Source organism: Canis aureus, chromosome 20 (assembly GCF_053574225.1).
Source record: "Canis aureus isolate CA01 chromosome 20, VMU_Caureus_v.1.0, whole genome shotgun sequence".
Lineage (NCBI taxonomy): Eukaryota > Metazoa > Chordata > Mammalia > Carnivora > Canidae > Canis > Canis aureus.
In genome coordinates this window covers 38,108,663-38,114,367 of record NC_135630.1, presented here as the reverse complement: position 1 = coordinate 38,114,367, position 5,705 = coordinate 38,108,663, and the positions used below count along the sequence as shown (strand labels likewise).

General features: G+C 44.2%; 1 long non-coding RNA gene across 1 annotated transcript; it reads left to right on the top strand.

The window, feature by feature from the left end:
- The first annotated feature begins 268 nt into the window (after window positions 1-268).
- LOC144291958 (uncharacterized) lies at window positions 269-4,486 on the top strand. Its single transcript, XR_013359495.1, has 2 exons — window positions 269-639; window positions 2,378-4,486. It is a non-coding gene; the product is annotated as an uncharacterized LOC144291958 (long non-coding RNA).
- Window positions 4,487-5,705: the final 1,219 nt, after the last annotated feature.

Genomic DNA, 5,705 nt, shown 5'->3' with positions numbered 1-5,705 from the left:
AATTTCCTAAGCATCCACATGTATAGCTTTATATTTTGCCCCCATGCCACCTGGAATTATCTGGGGCTGTGGGATTAAAGACAATTTTCTAAAAAATTATCTGTATTTTAAAAGATCAGATGCACTTTATTTCTGATGTTAGGAGTAAATGCAAGGGTGAGTGTTCGGGTTCTGTAACACCTGATGCTACCAAGCTCAGACTTATTCTCTTGCTCTGTCTCCCGCTCCCAGCAGGACAGCTCAAGGTCTGCATTTTACTCCTCACTTCTCTGCCTCCCTCCACCTTCCTAGGTTCCTGCTGAGGTCCGAGCAAAGATGGACACCTGCTTCTGTTGGGTTAACTGGCCCAGTCATGGCTTCAGTCTCTTGCATCTGCCAGGCTCCTGGATGTTTCTTCTTTGGCCCCCCAAGGCTGGTCTGGAAACCTCCACCCTGTGCCTGTGCAGCACCAGCCTCCACCCAGCCGGGTCCCTCCGGAGTGAACTTCCCAGGGATGCTGAGCCCCACGTGGAAGTCAGTGAGGCTTAGGTCATCAGCACTGCTTCTTGCTGGCTAAAGACCCTGCTTCCCTTCTCCAAGCCTCAGTACCTTCCACTGTCCAATGGGGATAATAGGATCTTCCTCCTAGCTCTGCTGCAGGTATTGTGGGAAATAATATATGTCCTCTAGTCAGTGAGCAGGAAAAGCTAGCTTTCTTTGGCTTTTTATTTCCCCTTATTTTCCCATAGTTTTCTTTCCTTTTGGTGGTGTGGGGAGGGGAATGAAAGCTATTGCTATGTCACTGACCAATGTGACAGAGTTATGATGTGACTTACTTAGCAATGACAGCCTGGGACATCCTCCCAATCCTGGCCATCCCTCCATGACCAGGGATCTGAGTCTGGGAGCTTCACTATCCCAGTGGCTGATGGACTCCCAGAAGCTCTCCTGGGGTGAGTTCAGGCTTTTGCGGATCCGTATTTCTTCATCATTTGATTTACAAGACACACACCTATGACCCGTAGGTCTCTGGGCATGGGCATCCAAATAGAAAAGAGCCATTAAAATTCAATTGAAACTGGTGGGTAAAGTTCTAAGTGTGCAGTGAGCCAGGGGCCTGGAGATGGAAATTCTCTATGAAGCGGCATCACCAGCCCCAACCTTGCACAGGTGTGGACAGACTGCAGTCCTTGCTTTGATTCTCAGCCCAGAGCCATGGGATGAGATCTTATTGCCATTAACGTTAGGGAGAATTCAGTTTTTGTTTCTTTTCTTTGGAACTTTACTACTCACCTTTAAGATGATTCAAGTAAATACATAATTTTAAAGTCTGTGCTCTTTAAAAAGATAGGAAAGAAATGCAGATGGTCTGTACAGGTTATGGGTGCTCCCTCTGGAGTCCATTTACCTGCCCACAAACCCCATGTCTGCTGCTGAGAAGCAGGGCAGCCTGTGAATCTCTGAAGCTTTTGCCTGTAAACTGGGATCATAACATTCTCTACCTTTGGATCAAATTAAGCAACAAACACAAAGCACCTGGCAAGGACCAGGCAAACAGCATGCACAAGTTGTTTTGTCCATCACTATTATGGATTAACGCCATAGGAAGTGAATTAAAAGTGAACTCCACAGGCAGAGTGCCTAGGGTTTTAATACAGACTCTTCCATTTGCTGACTGTGTGATTTTTGTCATTACTTAACCTCTCCGAGCCTCAGTTTACTCCTCTGGGAAATAGGAATGAAAATGGTCTCCACATCAGGTAGTTGTTGTGAGAGTTAAATGAGTTAATTAATATGTGACAAGTGCTATTTAAAGCCTAGTGCATAGTAGGTACTATAAAAACACTGTTTTTTAAAGTATTATTAATGACAAACACCCAATTGAAGGAGCCCAGAAGAGCAACATGAAGAAAATATGTATACATGCATATGGCCAACCTTAATGGAAGTCGATAGAAGGCAATGAGATGTCAGAAAACAAATTTTATAAACAGAAAAATAGAATCGATAAACACACTGAAATGAAATAAGCACACACACACACACACACACACACACACACTACCGGAAATGGAAGCCTTGGGTGAGCAACAAAGGAAGGGGAGACACATCAATGAGATCAGGAACAGTGAGCACGGGGGTTTCCAAAACTGAGTGTGGAAGTGGCTGCGGTTGGAGGTGGGCCCAGCACAGCCAGTAGCTGATGGCGGCCTTGCTGGCAGAAAGCCCACTTCAGAGACTTGCAGTCTGCCTCTACATGGGGTTGCTTCTACCTCTCCCCATCCTGGGTACCGGCCACCTGGTGCCAGCTGTGCTACCCCAGGCAAGTGCTTTCTTTGTCATCACCTGTCTCTGTGGATGTCTGAAAGAGACCTAATGTTGGCACTGTCTTCCCCAGGAGACCTCCCTCAGAACTCTTCCTCCCTCTCCACACATGGCCCAGACCACCCAGCTTCTCCAGCAGCTCCCCACCTGGCAGCACACGCATGGACCATCTTCAGCCTTGACACCTGACCTGAGTGGTGAAAGAGATTTTCATCCTCCTCATGCAGTCTATCTTCTGAGTGACCCCAGCACCAAAGACTTTGAGAAATGGATGTGAATCAATAAACATGATTCTTTGCCAGATACTTGAAAAATATTGGACTGGTGTGATAGTATGTTAGGGGGTACAAGAGAAATGATTGACTTCCTGCTGCTTTCTAGGAGCTCAAAAGAGTGGAAGGGAGAAACAGTTCAGATATAGGATGCGACCAAGACTAAGTCAAGAGAGCAATCAATGGAGTGTTTGCCAAATCCAAGTGTTTGCCCCTGGCAGTGAGTGCTATGAGCACACCTGGAAAGGAAGAGCCAGCCCTACTACAGGGAGAAAGGAACTCTTTGAAGGACCTAAGACATGGTGGATGGACATGCAGGTGCGAGACCACAGGGTCAGGCACTACGGAGGTATCTAGCTCTCCTCTTACCCAGCTCTTGGTTATAAAATGTGAAGTGCTCACTCATTTAGTCTTCACAACACCCTTGTGTGGAAGGTACCGTGATCAGGGCCATATCATAAATGAGGAGACCCAAACCCAAGGGATGAGTGGCCTGTGGTCTCACAGTTGTCAAACACAAAGGTAAGGCTCAGATCTGTGCCCCTGACTTCCTAGCTGTGCTGCCAGGTGAGATAGTGTGTGTATTCAGAGTTGGCATTACTAGCAGCCTGATTCTTTAATCTTAAATTGGAGGTAATAACCCTACCCCATGGGGGTGTGGGGGCCTAAATGAGATAAGGTAGATAAAGTCTCTGGTTTATAGTGGGTGTTGAGATGTTCCCGGCTGTCCTGTCCTCAGTTCCCTCAAACCTACCTTGAGCATTATGCACTGATATGTTAGTTCATAGCACGTGTGGTCACCATTTCTGGAAGGACCATCAGATTTTCAGGTCTTTGCTTGGTTTGCATAGGTTACTTCTACCTGGGATGCATTTTCCTTCTGTTTCCAGGCTTCCAAAAGTGGGAAGCCTCCAAGTACCCATTTAGGAAGCTTTTACCCTGGGAAATCTCTAGTTCTCTCCAGTTGTAAGTGGCTTTTCTTCCCTCTGGTACCCTGGGGTCTTCTGTATGGCCTGCTTGAGCATCCTGGGTCTCAGCTATGCCGCGTAGAAAAGGGGACAAAAACAGTCACCCCATAGGAGCTGTGCAAAGTATGTTATACTTGAGAAAACAAAAGAAGAACCTAATAAGTGGTATCTATTATTCTATTATCATTATTACTTGACATATTCTTTCTCTGTTTTTTTTTTTTTTTCTCTCCTAGATGAGGGATCCCAGGGTAGGGATATTGTTAAATAATGCTTTATTTTTTCTACAATGCCCAGCACAGAGCCTGGAATGTAAGAGGTGCTCAGTGAATGACTATAGAAGGGAACAAATATCAAGCTAGAGATTACACAATGGAGGAGATTGGCCTGGATTCACAGGAATGAGGCTCTGTTCACACCTGCTGTGTTAGGTGCTTACATTTTGCAAAGCCTCCTGCTAAGTGCTCTAGAGTATGGGAAGAAACTTCGATGCTGTCTGGCCCCAGGGATTAGCCTTCTGGTTGGGACTAAGCAAGAGAATCCAGGACATGGTTTATCAGCAAAGTACAGGATTCCAGAAGCACTGAGGCTGCCCTTGGAAAAGCTGTGAACAAGGTCCAGCAGAACACGAATCCTATGGCTACAGTGATATTCCCTTTTCTCAACTACTGCTAAATGTCCTGTACCCAGTCAAGTGTCATGGGGCCGCATAAAGCTCACCATGGATTTAATGAATGAAATGTGGAAATAATCCTGAGGAGGGGGAGAGAAATGGTGTGGATTACTGGGGAAGGAACAGAAAGGTGTTTTATAAGTAGAGAGAAACTGAAGTAAAAAAAAAAAAAACAAACTCAGAAAAAACTTGACTATGAGCAGATGTTGGGTAGCAGAAGTTTTGCTGGCAAAATACTGGGGACAAATTGTATATCCAATAATAGAAAAGTGGTTTTGTAAATTATGACACTCCACTAAATGTCATTATATAAGGGCATTAAAAAATTAAGTTTGCAAAGACCTTATAACAAGATAGGATTGTTAGTGACAAATGCAATGATAGAAAATCGTATGACCCTAAAATTATGGCTATTAAAAGCTAAATAAAAAGACTAAGAGCAAGCACAGGAAACTATTAGAAGCGTCCTTACATCCTAGGTTTATGAATGATTGTTTTCTCCTCTCTTTGTTCTGTTTTTTTGGATTTCTTAAGATTTCTATGGCCATGCCCAATTTTTAATATGTAAAAACAATGAAATCATAAACTTGAGTTGTATAACAGATCTACATTAATTAAAGTATTTTCTAGAAATAAGCAGGCTCCTGGAGTTTATATTCACAAACTCTAGTGCAATGTGTGTAAGTATCCCTTCCCTTTCCTGATTTTGATAATGGAGAAGACACTGAATATGATTTGGTACGTCATATTTTAAGGTGTGTATGTGAGAATCTCTCTCTGTGTCTCTTGAGATTATCACATGTTTATATCCTTATGATATGCATACACACACACACACACACACACACACACACGCACACCGAATCAGAATGCATTTGAGGTGGGGAAAGATGGACAGATGGCTAGACTGGTAGGTAATAGAATAGGATAGACCCCTAGTGGGTGCTGGCAAGTTCAAAGGGGTGTTACAGACTGAGGCAAGATATCCTAGCAAAAACACATCCTGTCTCTGAAATGGACTCAAAGTTTGAGAAAGAAATGGGACAACAGAGACTATTTGTGGTTTTCTTCCTTCCTGCCTCTCAATCTCTGTCTCTCTGTCTCTGTCTCTCTCTTTCGTGCACACACGTGTGTGTGCACACACACACACATCCTCTCCTCTCTCTCCCTCCTCATCCTTTCCCCTCTGACTGATGTATGAGTTGTCCAGCCCTGAGGCAGCAGCAGCTGAAGAACACTGTCCCTGGGCATTTTGCCGGCTAGAAAAAGGCAGTCAGGGCTTTGGTGAAATGTTTCTGACAATGACAAAAGCCCAAAGTGGTCAAAACGGGCAGAGTTTTTGAGAGAAAAGACCTATTTTTAGACCTGTCTGGGCGGGGCTGTGCTTTGAAAATAATTATTTAAGATTGAGTGTAATTCATTTAATGTGTAAGGAAGTTACTAATTTCATAGAGAAATAAAGATCCTCAGAACCCAGGTTCCTCTGAG